Here is a 19,604-nt window from a genome sequence, read left to right on the forward strand (position 1 = left end):
TGGGGTTTCAAAACTATCATTTTGGTACTTTTGATAAACGGACTGTTACATTAAAAGTCCAAAAAACACATATAATTAGACTTAATATAAGAGAGGCGCAAAACCCTTCATAATACATACGAAGGGTGACAAACCTAGTATATTTACCTAGTATATTTAACTAGCGTGTGTCACTCTTTGACTTTTAAGCTTATGTTTGCGATTTTTATAACAAGAATGAGCTATTGGCTTAATAAGGAAATATTGTAATTGACTTTGAGACCTAATTCCCATCCTTCACATTTTTTCTTCAGCATTCTAGCTCCCTAAACGCTAGTGGTTGCCGTCCAAGCCTTCTTAACCTAGTATATATGCTATTTATTTTATTTTTGTTCAGTTTGTATTGATAATTTTTCGTCTTTTGTTGTCCCTCTCTTTTCTCCCTACTCTTTCCTTCCTTCTTGTGCCGTCCAATGTTATTGTGATCACCATAGTTGTGTCATCTCTCTTCGTCAATTGTTGTGGCTGTCGTTTTCACTATTGCTTTCTCCTTCTTTGTTCGTTTTGTTGCTTCCATTTTCAGCACCTTTGCTGTCCATTTTAGTCACCATAGCTGCACCTCATTGAGCCAAGAATTAATCTCTCTTTTACTCTCCAATGCCGCCCCTGTGTTTCCCTCTTTTCCTCTTGTTTTCCCTTAGTGTTTGCTGCCATTTTTAATCGCTTAAACCGTCCCCTTGCTGCCACTTTCCAGCCCATTTTTTGCCATTTTTTCTGCGCCAAAATTGTCCCTTTTTTCTGTCCATATTAACCCTTTTGCTGCCGTTTAATCTTCCTTTTGTGCCACACATCACAGCCCTCATTTTTGTTGTCATTTATTGCATTGTCGCCCCTTAAACACCCTTTTTGTTGCTGTTTTTTTTCTTCTTATTATCGCACCTATAGGCTGATTTTATTCCCTCATTTTCATTGATTAAATCAGCCCCTAATCTTAATCGTTTAGTGTGCATTTGGGATTAAGAGATCTATCATCTCGGATCTAGGAGACAAGAAGTGTAAGTGCTGTTTTTTTGTTTTCAAATCTAGTGCTGAATTCCTTTCTTTTGATTTTTTGCTTTGGTTGAATGCTTCTAAGATTTTAATTGGATGGTAATCTGAAGTTGATATCTCGGGGGAAGTGCCTGCTTCCTCAATCCCCTGTATAAGCTCACAACATGAGAACATACTCGGTTGTGGTAAGTGAAAATTTCCAACCTTGTAGCCTCGAAAAACATGGACAAGGGCAAGGCCCCTGTTATTGAATAGGCGAGCAGATATGGAAAGATTCTTGAGGATAATTCAGATGACTTGTTTGATGAGTCTAAAACCATCACAGATTCTAGCTTTGGAGAAGACATTTCCTTGAAGAGCATGATGAAAGCTAATACCAAGTGTCCTAATATACCACTTTCTACAAGCTAGAGAAACAAGAAGTTAAAGGAAGCTAGGGTTCCAAAATTTCTTGCTAAAGCTATTGAGGCTGGTAGGACCGGGAAGAAAGGATATTGGAGATGAGGTACAAGGTATTTCTGGGTGTTGCATGTTTGAAGAGGTATGACTCTTATCAAAAATAATTTTAAAGAACAGAACGTAGAGGAAAATAGTTTTGTCGATCATGGTATATATGTAATTCTTGAAAATTATGCCTTAGAGACACTGTAAGCTTTGTAAAGCACTACGTTCGCAATGTGGTTACGAATTTTTATGCTAATTTGCTTGGTAGTATTTTTGATAAGAACAGGAAGTTGTTTCATAAGGTATTAGGGCGTGGAGAATGGTATAATTTTGGTATTGTAGAGATCAGGAAGGTCGTGAATTATTTTTTTTCCAATATGGTGGACCTCGATGAATGTATTGACTGGACTACAACCAACATTACAAACAATCTGCATCTATCATGTCCTGAGAAAGGGAATATTCATGTCTTTTCTCGTTCAACTATACATGCTGCACTATATGTTATAGCCATAAGGGACTAGCTCCCAAATAGCCTGAGTGACTCAGCTAATAAGAGGGTGGAAATTCTTTTGAGAATTTTTGTTTTTTTTTTTTGAAATGGTTGAATTTGACTTGGGCCAAATGATTTTTTTGATGAGATTGCCAAACATGCCAAGAAGGAACATGCCAAGAAGGTCCATCCCATATATCTTATGCCTTTTCCTTCCCTTATTTTTCAAGTCCTGTTCAAGTAAAATCCTTGAATTGCTCGTAGCACAGGATAGTATGAGAAGCTAGTGCCAAAACTTTGGAAGCCAAGCACACCGGAAGCCAAGCACGCCATCAATGAAAAAGAAGAGAAAGCAATTGGCTCTAATAGTGAAAATCGAGTCGTTTTGTGATATTTATAGTAATAAAATTTTTTCAAAAAATACTTATGCTTTAAGCAAGACAGTACTAGGCATTCCCGACTTTCAACCAAGCGGTCATGTCTGCTATTTTCGTTCCACGAATTGCTTTGAGTGTGGGCTTGAATAATCACGAACCAAATACAGAACCAAAAGCAATTTGTTACTTTTAGTAGGAAAGTAGTTATCTCTCAATAAATACAAGTAGAATTGTAATCCCCAGGAAATAGAATTTATTTTTAGAAAATATATTCTCACTACTTTTTGGCAGAATAACAATATATCAAACTTCAAGTAATAAGAAATTGAGTTATTTTCAATTTTATTCCCTTAACTTTTTCGTGTTTACATTTTAACCCTTCAAATTTCAAATAATCATACTTGAAACTCAAAACTTTTTACATATTTACGATTTAGTCCCTAGCTCAAATTAATATATCATAGCACTCTTCTTATTTCAACTTTCCTTGACATCACCCAACCTTTTCTTTTATCACTTCTATTTTTTGTTACATCAAAATAGGACTCCTAAGTATAATGAAACTCTAATTAATCTAAATGAGAATTAGAACTAGTTGAACTAAACTACCTTTTTGACTAAGAATCATAAAACTATAAAACAACTTAAATGCTTTAAAATATCCTAAAATTTAGAATAAATAAATAAATATAAAACCTAATAAGTACAATATTGTGCTCATATATAATCAAAATTAAGCCTTAAAATCGAATTCAATATGATTTAAACTTGAATTAAAGCCTGAAATTCGTAATTTCTCATAATAATCCTGTCCAGAAATTCTACTTGCGCATTTTTTACTAAAACAACCATAACTTGAGCTCCTGACCTCAAAATCAGGTGATTCAAAGTTCATCTCGAAACTAAGAGATAGCTTTAACATCAGTAAAAAAATATTGACCTGAAAATTTTTGGATTCCTATCCAAAAATGCTTCGCAAGTCAATTGATTTTCCATACTTGAAAATTGGCAAATTTGGTGAACTTAATTTAATAATTTTCACCTCTTCCGTGCATGTATCATGTCTATTCTCGAAATAGTGCAACTTATTATATAAAAAATTTTGGGATGTTATAGGATACATGACATAGTTAACTAAAAACATCATTGGAAACCAACAAGAGAACTATAATAAAGTCTTGTTTAAGCAAACTTTCCAGTATTAGGCTATCTATGAAAACCAAAACCCATAAGAAAGATCCAATTTTGAAAGCTGTTATTATGCTTCGTATAATTCTTGCTTCTAGCAATATCTCTATCATTACAATTACCCACTTAGATATTATGATGCATACCCGAACCAAAGACCATTTCCACCTCCAACACCTTTTAGAAGTCTTCACTTTCCCATTACAGAGGAATAACCTACATAAAATCCAAACTCTAGCTCCCAACTATTTTTAGAGTTGCAAAAATAGATAAGAAGTCTATGAGAATGCCTCTAGCAATAACAGCTCTATGAACAATAATAGTAGGAGCTTTATTAGTAACAATAAGGGTTCCTCTAACAAAATGCACATAAAATCTAGGATTTGAGAGCAACTCAAAGTGCTCCTCACTATCGTAGGCCTAACTCAGAGAATAAGGTTTTTTCTTTGTGTTGGGAATAGAACATGCATGATTAGGCCAATCAAGGTGGGGGAAATGAGCATGCACTACATAGGAATTGCAATTGGCAACGTAAGTATGTCCCGCTCATAATTAATGTGTACTAGTGTAACGACCCAGTTTCCAGTGGTATTGGAAAAGGCAATTTTGGGACTCCATTTTCATAAACTGAGCTCGAAAATATTTTTATTAAACATTTATAGAGCTAGGATATAGGTGAATTCAATTTTGGATAAGTAATTTAGTTGAATTAGTGGTTAATTAGGACTCAGGGATTAAATTGTAAAGTTTAGTCGCTATAGATTTTTAATTAGAAAATGAATTAACGATTTAAATCACAATTAACCTACGGTCTAAAGTAATAATTAGACCATTTTTATATTCATAATAGTGGGCAGTTGATTAAGAGTTATTTTCCTAATTAAATTAAAGTTTAAATAATTAAACTAAGATATATTGATATAATTATATAGTTATAATATAGAGATAGTGGAGTAAAACAAACATTTTCTTCATGCTTTGCACTGAAAATAAAGAAAGAAAACCTAAGGAGCTTAAGAACTTTCGACCTTGATTGGTATCTGCAAATTAGTCTCATTTCTTGTAATTTTTATGTTTTTGAGGTCATGAGAGCTTGATTTAGATAGCCTATGTTTCAATTTTGTAAAACTTTTAAATTTTTAGAAAGTTTTCATTGTTGATTTCTTGAAGTTTTAGGTGTTAAATTGATAGGTTTTAAGCTTAGATGTGAAAAAAAGATTGTTAATTCAGTATATTAGGGGCCAAACTGAATAAGATTGTAAAATTAACTGTAGAAATAAGAAATAGGAGATCCCTAATGAGTAATAGTGAAATCAAAATTCAATTTGGAGCTTTAAATTGAAAGTTAGGTTAGTCTTGATTTTAAGGACTAAATTGAATAAATTAAAAATTTTGCATAATTTGATAATTGATTGTGAATTGGCTAAGTATTGATATTTTTGTATGTTCATGTTGATCAGTAGCTAATGTGGACCTAGATTCATTAAGAAGGAAAAGAAAAAGCCAAAGTAGTCGACGAGTAGCTCAAAATTTTTGGTTTGTAATTCTATAATTTGGGGACCTTTTAATTGTTGCATATTTATATAATTTTACTTTATATGGAGTTGGAAGTGAGTATCGATGATTTCTTGATCTAAAATGATGTGATTTAGATCGAATATCAAAGCAAGGACTAAATTGAATAGAATAGAGAATTTCATTATTTGCTTGATGCAATTGGTATAAGACTTAGTTGGAACATGTTAAATAATGTGGTGAATTGATAAATTGTTGATGAATTTAGCATGATAAAGCATAAATTAAATTGTACAATGAAATCGAAATTTGATTACCCTATTAGTTGTTCGAACTGTGTTGGATATAGTTGACATGACATATGGTCAGAGTATTGAGTAAAACCATCGTTGTTGGGAAATTTGGGGTGGTAGATATTATGTATTGATTCATCATTTTTGGGCAACCCTTGGTGATAGATTAATTGAGTTGAGAAAACCATTGTTGTCGAGCAATCTAGGGTGGTATTACATGTATTGTTATAGTGTCATCGTTGCCGAGCAACCTGAGTCCAGGTCTGGTTAATAGGGTTAAACATAAATGAACCGGTTAAATAATTATGAAATGAAATGGAATGGAAATGTGAAATATGATGCCATATGAATTGAGTTGAAAATGAGTTTAAAGGTTACTTGAATAAGATCGAGCTATAGACTCGGAAATTGTTGATACGATACTTGTAATTGGGCATATGTGAATATGTAATGAATGCTAAAGGATTGAATTCATGCTTATGATATGTTGGGTAAGTTAATTTGGCAGGTGATGAATAGACTTGTGAATGAAAATGAATAAGCTAACATAAAGATACATTTAAGTAGGCAATTAAGATTGGTATAAGCATGATTATTTGTAATTTGAAGTATTTGATATAAATGGCATGAGATTGATTATAAATTGAACTTGAATGTATGCATTTGCATAATCACGTTTATGTTAACTTGAATAATAGATTTACCATTAAGTGGTTTACTCAGTATATGGTTTGTTTTCTGTGCACAAGTTAGGTTCAATTGTGATCCTAAGCATGGACTTCAGCATCCAATCAAAGATCTCAGACTCAATGATGTTTGTGTACCTTTTTCACTTGTTTTTTGGCATGTACTTAGGTTGTGGCAATTTTGTTACTAAACTATATTTAAATTCACTTTTGAATTGAGAATGTTGATGTATGCTTTGGTTAGTTATGTTGTAGTAACTTTTAAATGATTGATGAATATTTTTAAAATGGTATAATGATAAAAATTACAATGATCCTAATGATACATAGGTGTGAATGCTTGTATTTGGTTGGAATTACTTTAGCAGTTAGCTTATTGGATATGAAGCTTTTGTATAATGTTGGATAAGGTGTAAATATTCATGTCTTGTGTGTTAAATTTAGTATAGAAAGGTTAAATATTATTTGAATAAAGTTATATGTTGGTTGGATGAAATTGTAAGTCTAAGGTCTTAGTTTTTTTATAGAAACAATAAGTGACGTCGCAACGAGAAATGACCCATAATGTCACGACGAGACGAGGAAGCTAGTTGTCTCAATGAGGCTAAATAGTAAATGGCACGGCGATGTCGAGTAACCTGACATTGTGGCAAACTGTTTGGCAAAGTCACGACGTTGAAGCGTTGACTTCACGATGTCAACCATGTATTTGAAAATTTTTACAATTTAGTCCAGATTCAATCTCGAGTTAGATTTAGAGCTTCTGTAAGCTCGTATAAGACTCGAGAATTGTTTATTTATCATATTATTTGTTTCTAATGTTTGTATTTGCATGTTAAATGGCTTTAATTGTGCTTATTTTGGATGTAGTTGCGTAGACAACGAATGTGGCACCTGTTGGATCTGGTGCCTTAAATGTTGTATATTCGTTTGTAAACTTGTAATTTTTTTGAACATATTAGGTAATAAAAAAATTTATTGATTATATTAATATACTTTGTATAATTTTCCTCATATGGTTTTTGCATGCAAAACAAAATGGAAGCAAATGTTGCTCATTGGTTGTTGAAATGTTTAACTAATACTAAGCAGTATTACGTTGTTGAAATTTTTTATTAGTATAGAAACACAAATGTTGAAATTTTTAACTAAAACAAATGTTGCTCATTGGTTGTTGAAATGTTGGGTCGTAGTATAGAAACACAACTTGTATTAGTAGACGAATCTAAACATGTCCTTAGTCTAATCAGAAATGAGCAAACCTATTAAAAGACTAATTTGTCGTCTATCAAGTACAATTGGGGAAATGCCTTATCTTGGGCATTGGAGTGGATGACTCCCAAAAGATAAAGACATAGATATGACCGACTGGACTGACAGAACATCAGATAAGACCCAAGTAGAATCGATCCTAAATCTATTTATGAATTTGTTGACTTGCGACGTTCATAGAGTGACATACCTAAATATTGAGTGGAAGGTGGACTATGTATGCATGGATCGTACACTTTTATGTAAGTAAAAGCTTGAGTTTAAATAGATAATGAACAGAAAGCTAGTGCCTTGGGTGTATATCTTCTATAGCATGTAGTGTCATTCAAAACAGTGGAAATCATGGCCCAAAACATGGGTAATTGATATCCTCTCATTGACATTACATAGTTGATGAAAAGTAAACGTGGCCACGGGTCGTCCATTTTTGTGATGGATGACTTGATCACTATTTGATAGTGATTGACTTTTCATGAAGGAAGATGTAATGGTTACCATAAGATAAAATATGATCACATTGGGAGAACATATTATCCCAAAGAGATCAATGGTATCCTATGAGGGTAACACACTTATGGCAAGGTCAATGGACGAGTACTGAGTAGTTGCTTTCGTAATGGTAAGTTGTTGGGGAGAGCTCAGTCATAAGACTATAGTGAAATGACTTTATGACTAAATGAGTTTATAATTAATGGGCGAAAAGCCAGAACTTAATTATAAAACATTTGAGCCTCAACTACATATGTCCAATCGGTCCCTTCGCTAGCTCGTTGAAACCATAAATAAATTGCGTGTTTGAATAGAAATGAACAAAATGAATAGGAAAAGATAAATGGGAAACATTTGGGAATGATTATGGTTTTCTCTAAAATGGAGAAATGAAATCATTTGAAAATGAATGTAGGTTAAAAATGGAAATGAAAATGAAAATGGAAATGATCCATTGCAATCCTATATGAATTACTTAAAAAATAATGGGAAGAATGAGTTTATGTTTTTGGGCAGGTTGAAGCCCAAAAATGAAAATAAACCATTCGGTCATAGTGAACATGTTGAGTTGTGAAGTATTAAACATATTTTCTCAAAAATTTACCAGGGGAAAAATCGTCAAAATTTTATCAAAGGTAAAATTGTTAGAATTATGATGGGGGTAAAATAAGGATGAGAAAATTATTTTACATATAGATATTAAAGTTTATTTTGGGAAATAGAAAAATTGAATCAAGTTAGATCACATTACAGAGTATTGGGTCAAAGAGACCTAGGAAGTATTCGTAATTGGACCCGACGTGAGAGAGGCCCAAAAACCCCTCATGGACATGAAGGGGTGGAAAACCTAGAAGGAATACTAGGGTGTGTTGTCTATCTTAGTTATAACACCCCTAACCCGTATTCGTTGTCGGAACAGGGTTGCAGAGCATCACCAGAGTTTACAGAATAATTTTATGTAATTCTTGACATTTACTATTCATATCCGAAACTAATCATATTGTCCCTTGAATAGGCCCTCGAGGCCCATTTTAGACATTAGAATCAAGTCGGGACTAAATCGGGATCTTAGAGAATTTTTTGCAAAATTTAAAAATTTTTCTTTAATAAAGGGGTCATACGCCCGTGTGAGTAGGCCATGTGGTTCACACGGCCAAGTGACATGCCCATGTCTTAGGCCATGTGGGTATTCGATGTGAGGCACACGACTGTGTCCCAACCCATGTCCTTACCCGTGTAATTCTCTGGCTTGTGCCACACGGCCTGCCACACGTCCGTGTACTAAGACATGTGGTCAAGTTAATTTTTACAATTTAGGTGCAGGTTTCACACGGCCAAGACACATGTCTGTGTTCTAGATCGTGTAGCACACATAACTGAGACACACGCTCGTGTCTCTGCCCATGTACCTAATTTTGAGCATTCTGTTTCTTAATTTTTAAAATGCAGGGGACACACGGCCAATCCACATGCCCATGTGCTAGGTCGTGTGTCACACACGGTCAAGACACATGCCCGTGTGTCTACCCATGTGGACAAAATAAGGTTATTTCCTAGCCTTATTTCTCACTGAAAGTAGCCATTAAACTACAGAAACACTTATACATATTTACCAACCAATCCAAGACATTATAATCAAGCCTAGTACTAGTATTGTATAAGATATATTAACATGTATATTCAAATGAATAAGCTTATCAAATTTTCATTTATGTTCTTAGGTAATTTATATCATATATACTAACTCAAATTCATTTACCACTTGATTTATATATCATCTATTACTTAACCATTTCAAAACACATCAAACATGTTATGGTCTTATAATTATATACCAAAACATATCATTCTAGCCATTCCAATGGCTAGATTACAACAACCATTTACATGCCAAAATTGGCAAAGTTAGCCTATACATGCCATTAAACCAAAATAAGTTTACTATTTATACCAAAACAAGCTGGAGGATAGTGTGATGATACTCCGACCGATCTCTAACCTTTACGAGCTTCCGAGCACTATAAAACAGAGAAAAGAAAACCTAGTAAGCATTTAATGCTTAGTAATTTCTTATAATTTCTCATGTTAGAAATTTCTAACATAACTCTTTTAATCTTATAATTTCTCATGTTAGAAATTTTTTCCTGTTGAATTGTTGAAATATCGATGGATACTCAGGTAATACACACAAGGTGTACAAAATTATAAACCGTCAATTCATAATCAGGGGTACCCATTAGAGCACTTAATCAGGGAGCACACTCCCGAGCCACATATTAGGATGCTCAAATGAGCCATGTAACAAGACACTTATCTGGGCTAAACAAGAAACTCATAAGAGTTTAAATCAGGGAGCTCATAGAGCTTATCAGGTAACTACGAAGAGTTATTATCAGGGAGCACCGAATAAGGTACGGGGAGTTCAAGCAAGCCATGTCAGGAAGCCCATAAGAGCTTATATCAGGATACTCACGTAGTGCTATGTTTGTATCCACATTATATGTTGGATTACAATCGATCGAATCATATAACAAGACGCTCACACAGAGCTGCGGTAGTGCACAGCACATGCATGATCACTACCGATTAGGATGCTCAAGAGGGCTATATCAGAATTGCTCGTCTGAGCTATATTTTGTCTGAAACATATGCAGGACCACATTTAATACTGGAAATCACATATATCCATCGAATTTCCTTATTCATACGGAACCTAACATCTTATGAACATTTCCAAGCATGTGATCATTTCATGTATTTATAACATTCATATAATTCACATAAATACATATCATACTCAATCCAAATACAACATTCAATTGAAACATATTAACATGAATAATTAAGTTACATGAACTTACCTCGACACTTATTTGTATATGAAAATCTACTAATCCGAAACTTTTTCTTTTCCTCGATCTAGCTTCGAATTTGAGTTGTCCAGATCTATATAAAAAAATTTAATCATCAATTTATCACATTTTATATTCAATTACATTCAATTCACATCCTAGGCAAAATTACCATTTTATCCCTACACATTTCATAAATTCCAATTTCGTCCTAGGCTCGAAAAATGAAATTCATGCAATTTAATCCTTATTCCAAGCCTAACCGAAATTTTTATATAACATTTACAGTACTAGTAGTTCACAAAATTTAGAATTTTTCCACAACTTTTACATCTTTGCAATTTAATCCATAAATCATAATTTCGTCAAAATTCTCTTTATAAAAGTTGTTTATCTATCAACAACCTTTCATTTTATACCATAAATTTCAAAATTTTAGCATATTCATCCATGAAAAAATTTCCATACTTTGATATCTTTGCAAATTAATCCCCAATATAGACAAATTAGATTATCCCAATCTCAAAAATATAAAAATTACTAAAAACGAGACAAGAAAACATACCTAATTAAGCCAATAAAGTTTGTTTTCTCTTTCCTAGGGTTTCCATGTATTTTTGGGGAAGAAGATGATATAAAATAAGATGATATTTCTATTTAATTATTTATCATCTTTTAATTATTTTGATTTCCAATTTAGTTCTTAAAATTGACTAATTTTCCATGGATGAATCACCAAAATATCTACTAACTTTTCTTTAATGGTCTAATTACCATATAATGACCTCTTATTTTGAATTCCATAGCTATTTGATCCCTATAGCTACTAGAATTTAACTTTTTCATTTTATGCAATTTGGTCCTTTCCATAATTAAACACAAAATCAGTAAAATTTTCTTATCAGAATTTTCATATAACATTTCTATCATAATGCAGACCATAAAATAATATTAAAATAAATTTTCTTTCTGGCTCGAATTTGTGGTCCCGAAACCACTATTCCAATTTCACTGAAAATGGGCTGTTACACTAGTCCTATTCTAAGTAGGATGCTTTTCTATTTGAACTAAACCATTACAACTCAATAAGGGTTTTACCTTATTTTCCTATAAATAGATGGCATTAGTAGAGCTATTAACAGAACTTTGAGATATTGTTATTCTACCGAAAAATAGAAACAATTTATTCTTAACTATTACATATATATTTTTTGGAATAACAATTCTACTGGTTTTTATTAATAAGAGAGAATTTTCATTTTCACCTCATAATAAAATAAAACTTTTTCTAGTTTTGTGTTTCGATTCAATTGGTTCGAGCCCACACTCGAAACAGTTCATGGTATGAGAATAGCGAAAAAGATTGTTTGGTTGAAAGCCAAAAAAAATCAATGATCCGCTTATTTAAAAACACAAGTACGTTTTCTGTCTGAGGTTTATTGCTATAAATATCACAAATCGAGTTGGTTTTCAAAATTTTAATTTTTTTACTGTGCAAGAAAACCGATTTCAAACCAAACTTTTTCTAATAGCACCTTGTAGATCAGACTCGACAGTTAGGTCGAGTATAGGGTGTTACAACTAGAATTTAGTTTTTAAAGGATTAGGTAGAAGAACTACGAAAGAAGCTTTGTTCTATGCAAAGGATGCAACCTAATGATATGGACCAAAACCCAACCACTCATGATCTTAGCTTTTAAGGTGACTAATACCTTGTTTTCAAATAATTTTAAGCTGCCAAAGGAAACATATGATGACATTAGAGATGCAACAGACCACTGTTAGGCTTTTGTGCCAACATAAATATTGGAATTTCATCATATTAAATGTAAATTATTTTGAACATTCTGTTTGATTATTCATGAGAATATACACATGTTATATAATTATATCTATATTAATCTGTTCTTAATAATTTACAAGTAAGGCAAATTATATAAGCAAACATGACTCACTAATTACCTATATTGAACTATGAGAAAGTGATATAACAGAATAACTCTTTTATGCCAAAGAAAAATTTCCATTGTTGGTAATCTAAACATGTTCATAGTTTATGGGGTTACAAGGAACAAGTAACTCATGTGAGAACTATCATGTCATCTAAAGTCCCTATAAGCAACTCCTAAGTAAAGACATTGATGTATTAGCCTGGACTAGAAATACATTGATTAGACCCAAATTGAAAGATCTTGAATCAAATTGTAGATCAAATCACTTGTGACATTCATTGTGTGTTTAACCTTAATCCTAAGTAAGTATATAACTGCACATGTATAACTTTTATACTTTGATATGCCTAAAACTGCACTTGAAACTCTACAACAACATGGTTTAGCATATAGAAGGAATATAATTTGTTAGATATGGTTCATCCAATGTTAAATTATTCATAGTTTTCGTCGTCCTTTTAGAGATAGGCACTAAAAATTACTTACTACATTCTGAATGATGTACCAAGTAAGTGTAGGCCTAAGGCTTTATACAAAATGAGGCATGTTAAGAAGTCCAACCTGAACCATTTTAGGATATGGAGTTACCTTACACGTGTATGCTAAGAAGTTAGATTAACGGACAGAATTGTACATGCTTGTAAGATATCTTAGAGGAATAAATGGTGGATCATTTAATAACCCAATGGCCAAATAGTCAATGTGTTAGATCATGCAAAATTCCTTGAGGAAATTTGCATAAAATATTTTAAACCTCGAAGTAAATTGGTAATCAAAGAGATTTCAAGAAATGAAATAAACCATCAAGTTTCAATCTTGGATCCTACTTCAAGTGAAAGATTTGTAAATGATTAACAACATAAGGAACCTCGACATGGTGGGTGTGTAACACCCCTTACCCATAACCGAGATTGGGACCAGGTACGAGGTGTTACCAGACATGTACTCTAACATTTTCGAGAAATACGAGTTGTAAAATTTTGTTCCAATTTAAAACTAATCGAACGACATCTTAATGTCCTTATTATGGGCCTACGAGACCCTAAACATACATTGAGAACAGTCCGAATCAAACTGAGAACTTGAGAAAGTTCCTGGAAAAATTTGCTAAGTAGCCTCACACGCCGGTGTGGAGGCAATGCACATGCCTGTGTGCTTTGGGACACACCCGTGTCCCCCACCCGTGTGGAATTAATTGAATTTATTTTCTATTTTGAACCTACAAGGGTTTTCACACGGCCTAGACACGCCCGTGTGGTCGCCCGTGTCCAAAAACTCGAGCATTCTGTTTATGACGTTAGCATGCATTTAAGGGCACACAGCCAAGACACACGTCCGTGTGCTATGCCGTGCCCTCCACACGGTTGAGACGCACGGCCGTGTCTCTACCCGTGTGTTTACTACCATGCATTCTGACCTAAAACTTTTAGGTGCAGGGGACACACGACCATACCATACGCCTATGGGGCGATCCATGTGTCACAAACGGCTTAGACACACACCGGTGTGTCTACTCGTGTGGACTTTGTTAGGCTATTTTCCAAGCCTTTGGTCACCCTCTAACATCCACTCTCACTTGTAGACTCCAATGATATTTAACATGGCTTAATTATACTTTTAAATGACCTTAATATGCCCCATTGCATGTAAACCTCGTCTCATCGGTTTTTATACAAATTCCATGACTTGTAACTCAATTAAGCTTGGCTCGTTATCTTAACTCATTGCCAAATTGTGGCCTAACCACCCCATGTGATTTGGTCATATTATATATGACTAATTGTAACACACCATACTTAATCATCACAAGAACATTGGAACATAACATGCACAATTTGGTAGGTCATAACCTACACCAAAATGAGCCAATTTCCATGGCCATATACAAGTGAACACTTATACTTTTATAAGCCTTCATGTTGGCTAATAAAATGACATATATAACAAAATAACAAAAGCCCTATACATGCCATTGAACAAAATAAAAGTATTTATATACCAAAGCTAGACAAGATGATAGTGTGTTGATTCTCCAATTGTCTCCCAATCTTCGCGAGTCCATGAGCTCTGTAAGACAGGGAAAAGAGAGGGGTAAGTATTTACATGCTTAATAAGGCTGAATAATTGGAAAGTAAACTTACCGATTAATTAGCATGCATCTATATTAGGCAATAAAACCAACAAGTATGAAATAGTTTCCCTATCACATGCACTCAAACCGACAAGTTAGTTTCATAACAATACATCATGTAATTTGTCTTAGATGAGCTCATCATCCAACATTTTCATTCTATATCTCATGTTAATCCCGTGGAGTTTCTCAAAAATCTCGATGGATTATCCATTTACTGTCAAGTCATAAGAGCGATCATCTAAAGTACGCGCTCTCGCGAACCTCACATCTTACAGCGGGATTACCAGTCCAGGCTAAATCCCTCGCAATGTAAACTCATAGGGTGATGTCGAGATTACCAGTCCAGGCTAAATCCCTTATAACGACAAACACTCTTAATAAGCTCGGATCTGAATTACCAGTCCAGGTTAAATTCAGACCCTAATCGGATTACCCGTCTAGGCTAAATCCACAATGCACACATATTTTTTGGGAGGCTCGATCACTCAAGGAATACCCGTCCGAGCTAGATCCTTTCTATATTTGAGATCAACAGATTACCCGTCCAGGCTAAATCCTTTTCTGCAACACATGTAGGATCTCAAATCATGTAAGCCATGGTTTATTCATCGAATCTCCGTTTTTGACCTCAACCGGGACATTTATTATCATATCATTATTATTAACACATTCCATGGATTTTCATGCCATCATTATAATCAGTTATCATGCATTCATAACACATGCAATTAAGTATAATAAGAGTTTACTTTAAGTTATTCGAACTTACCTGGTATCCGTTTCGGTTTCATGTTTCTGTTATTCCGAAACTTTTCATTTTCCTCGATCGACCTCCGAAATTTGTTCCTCAGGGTCTATAACAATAAAAATGAATCATTAATACCTCACATTATTCTTTTCAAGTCTAAATTTCACTCCTGGACAAAATGACTATTTTGCCCCTAACCTTTCACATTATTTACGATTTAGTCCCTAGGCTCGTATGATGAAATGCATGAATTTTCTATATTACCCAAGCCTAGCCGAATGTTCTTTCCTCTTATGGTAGCCCACATTTTTCCATTATTTCATATTTCTACCACATATTTTACACTTTTTGCAAAAAGGTCCTTTTAGGGGTTTTTCATGAAAATCACCTAGAATAAGATATTTAACACACATCCAACTTCCATTAAAACATTACAGAATAAACATGTCACACATGGTTCACTTTACATACATGAACCCTAACTCAAAATATGGGTAGAAATGGAGAGAGTAAGTTATCGGGATTTCAAAAATACGAAGAACATTAAAAACGGGGCTTGAGAGCACTTACTATTGAGCTTCAAAATGTTGAAAACCCTAGCTATGGAGGGCTTGAGAAATTCAGCTAGATGAGGGAGAAGAATGGCTGATTTTTGCCTTCATTTTCCCATTTTATTTCATTAATTAGTCAAATCACCAAAATGCCCTTAAGCCCTTTATTTCAAATTTTATCCATACATGCCCATTTTGTCCAAAACCTTAAAAATTGAGAAAATTTCTCTTTCAGGACTTCTAATTAATAATCTAAATCTATTTCATGCAAATTTCTTCTAGAATCCAAGTTTTGCAATTTATTTAATTTTGTCATTATTTTCCAATTGGACACCTTATTCATAAATTTCTTCATGAAACTCTAGCACATGCATATTTTCATATTCTAGACCTCATAATAATCATAAAAAAAATTCAACATTGAATTTGTGGTCCCGAAACCCCTATTCCGACTAGGCCCTATTTTGGGATGTTACAAGGTGAGTCTCTAGGAGATTGGATTTCTCCAATATCATGGTTAAATTTTCCAAACAAAATCTATGGAATATGAATAAAAAGATCCACTCACTTACGAAGATCCTATGTAGGATGACGTGATCCCTTACGTCTCTCAAGATTTACTCAAAAGAAGTGTTTTGAATGGGGTATACTTACTTTGTACCCCTCGATCGAATATTAAATCTCGTTCCTCCATACAAGAAAGTGTTGGAAACATTTTCTCCCCTTGAGTACAAGCTTTGACCATGAGTGTTTTCCTAGTTGGGGTCCTAGCGGAACATTAATGACATCACCTAACTATTGAGAGTAAGTCATTTTTTGGGCTAGTATTCCTTGTGGTGAAGATAGGTCGGCCAATTGTGTCGAGCTTGAAGGATTCTACTTTGAGCCTAGAACTTCCAATAATGTGAGGTGGGAAAATTTTCCCATAGTTGCCAAGCCTAAGTTTAGGTGCAGGCTAGGATATGGCTTGGTACATAGATTAAGGGATGTAAATATATCATACATGATTTTGGTTGATGTAATTTTGGTTGTGGCCAATGATAAAGAGGTTTGCATAATAATCTTAAACCAAAGAGGTAGAGGTAGGATAACAGTTTTTAGTATTTTTCTAGTTTCCTTAGCTTGGAGGGAAAAAAATTGTTAGATAAAAGACATGATTTTTTAGTCTTGATTCTTATAGGTGGTGTCAATCGTTGATATGAGGTTTGAGGATTGGTGGCTAAGGGCAATTCGCACCATGGTTCAATGTTGAATGTGGCAAAGGGGAATTAGGAAGAATGAATGATTGGGTCTTTTGGTTAAAGGTGGGTCCTTTTATAGTTGATAGGTAAGTAAGGTTTTAGGCTCTTACTAGACCTAACTGGATGGGGGAGATCATGTGGGAGGTAGCTGGTGGCAAGAGAGCATGAAATTTGGATGTGACAAATGTGATAGGAGAGGTCTCTAACGGATCCTGAGCAAGATACAAGTGGTTCCCTATGTGGGAGAGCTTTTATTCATGTGGAATTCTACTTTTAAAAAAAATTAACATGATCATTTTTAAAAGAAATTTAGGTTACCGAGTTTGACGGTAACTTTTAACAATGTTACCTATTTGAACAAATAATTACATTAGTTAAAGTAGTAATATTAAATTTCAAGAAATAGAGTGATTAAATTTTTAATTTTGTAAAGTAGAGAAAAGTAAAATTCACAATATATCAATTTGATTGATAATAATATAAATAAGTTTAACCAAAATTGTTATTAGGTTATAAATTTTAGTTGTAAAATAAAATTTTGAAGGGCTAAACATAATTTTATTATATTTTATAAAAGAAAATTTATGATGCATTTTAAATTTTAATGATAAAATAAAATTAATAAGAATTTATGAGGTTACAAGTCCATAATTGTTATCATTACCTCTAAATCAATATTATTTATTGTTGTTTTAATACAAGAGATTAATTTTTAATCTAATAGGCATTGCTCAGGGCTTTAACATAATAAAATTTTTATTTTAATACAAAAGGTTAACATAATAAAATTTTATTTTAATACAAGAGGCTAATGTTTATTTTAAATAGTTATTTCTAAGAGCTTTGTCATAATAAAATGTTATTAAATAAGCAAGTGAATCGTTAATCCAAATAGGTTCCTCATGGTTGAAGAGTTTCAAATAAGAAGATGTCAACAATTACGTTTATTTTTGATTTATTATTTTGATTTTCTTAGTAGTTTTTTAGATTTCCAAATTATTTTAGTTTTCATTTTATTTAATTTTACCTGTAACTTTTATTTTTTGTTATTTACTCATTTATATCTTACTCAAAAAACAGATGCTATGTTTATTGATACTATAGAGAAGAGTAGAGAGGATAATGATGAAGGATATCGGTTCATCCATTTTAGTTATAAATAATTAACATTATATTTCTTGGAAGTAGTTTAGCTTTATGGTTTCAGAACTATATAAAAAGAATCTCTAATGTGTCTTTGCTTGACACATGTTGGCCTCTTTATTTAACATGTATTAAGTTGCTTTGTTTAACAAGTGTTGGGCTCAACTCTATTTTCTTTTAATTTTAATTTGAATGATGTATAGAAACTTGGCTATATTTCTATCTTCGACTTGATTTTGATTTTTGGGTATGCACTTGGCTTTCTCATATTTAAATTTAATACATATACTCTTAGGAAACATTTTATCTAAACTATGAACTAATTTACCTAAAAATAACACCTTAGAAAGTCTGATTGAGTACTACAGAATTTTTTTGTTTTATTTTTACTTTTAGGAAATATTTTATCTAAACTATAAGTTAATTTACTTAAAACATATTTTTAAAAAGTGTTATGAAATTTGTTTAAAAAATTAATAATGTTTGCCATTATTATTAAAATATGTTTTGAAAAGATAAATTATCAATTTTAAAATTTTATGAATTCTAAAAATATATTTTTAGAAGATTTTTCTTATAACTAAAAATTTCAACTTTTGTTTTTTAATTGTCTTTATGGTGATGTGACTTTAAAATGAAATATTATAGTCGTGACAAGTTTTTATTGCTACATGATCTTTTATTTAAAAAAATGAGATTAAATTATGGACGATGGAAAACGACCAAAGTGATAAAAAGTGGATAACTTTAAAAGTTAATTGAATGTTAATTTTTTCTTTCGTCGAGATATATTATAGTAGTAATAATTAATTTTTTTGTAAAAGTAAAAAATATTATTATGAAATATATAAGTTTATAAATTGTTTATATTTTTATTTTTGGTTAAATTGTTCGTATATGTTGAAAAAAAAATTAATTTTCTAAACAGGTCATTTTTTAAAATTTTAAGGAAATAGGTCGATTTTGGAGAGAGTGTGTGAAAGCACATTTAGCTAGATGCACTTTCTACTCAGGTGGCAGGAAAGCGTGTTCAGCTGGACGTGTTTTCACACACTCTCTCCTTGGTCACCGATTTTTTTAGGGTTAGGGTTAGTTTTTAGAGTTAGATTTTTTTGGTTTAAAGTTTTTATTCTTTAGTGTTTTGGGAGTGAAACCGTGAAAGTTTATAGGTAGATTTGATAGGGTCGGGGATACGAT

At 32.7% G+C, this 19,604-nt stretch overlaps 1 long non-coding RNA gene across 1 annotated transcript; it reads left to right on the top strand.

The window, feature by feature from the left end:
* Positions 1-265: 265 nt before the first annotated feature.
* On the top strand, positions 266-1,903 carry LOC128280859 (uncharacterized). Its single transcript, XR_008271048.1, has 2 exons — positions 266-1,034; positions 1,140-1,903. It is a non-coding gene; the product is annotated as an uncharacterized LOC128280859 (long non-coding RNA).
* Positions 1,904-19,604: the final 17,701 nt, after the last annotated feature.

Source organism: Gossypium arboreum, chromosome 9 (genome assembly GCF_025698485.1).
Source record: "Gossypium arboreum isolate Shixiya-1 chromosome 9, ASM2569848v2, whole genome shotgun sequence".
Classification (NCBI taxonomy): domain Eukaryota; kingdom Viridiplantae; phylum Streptophyta; class Magnoliopsida; order Malvales; family Malvaceae; genus Gossypium; species Gossypium arboreum.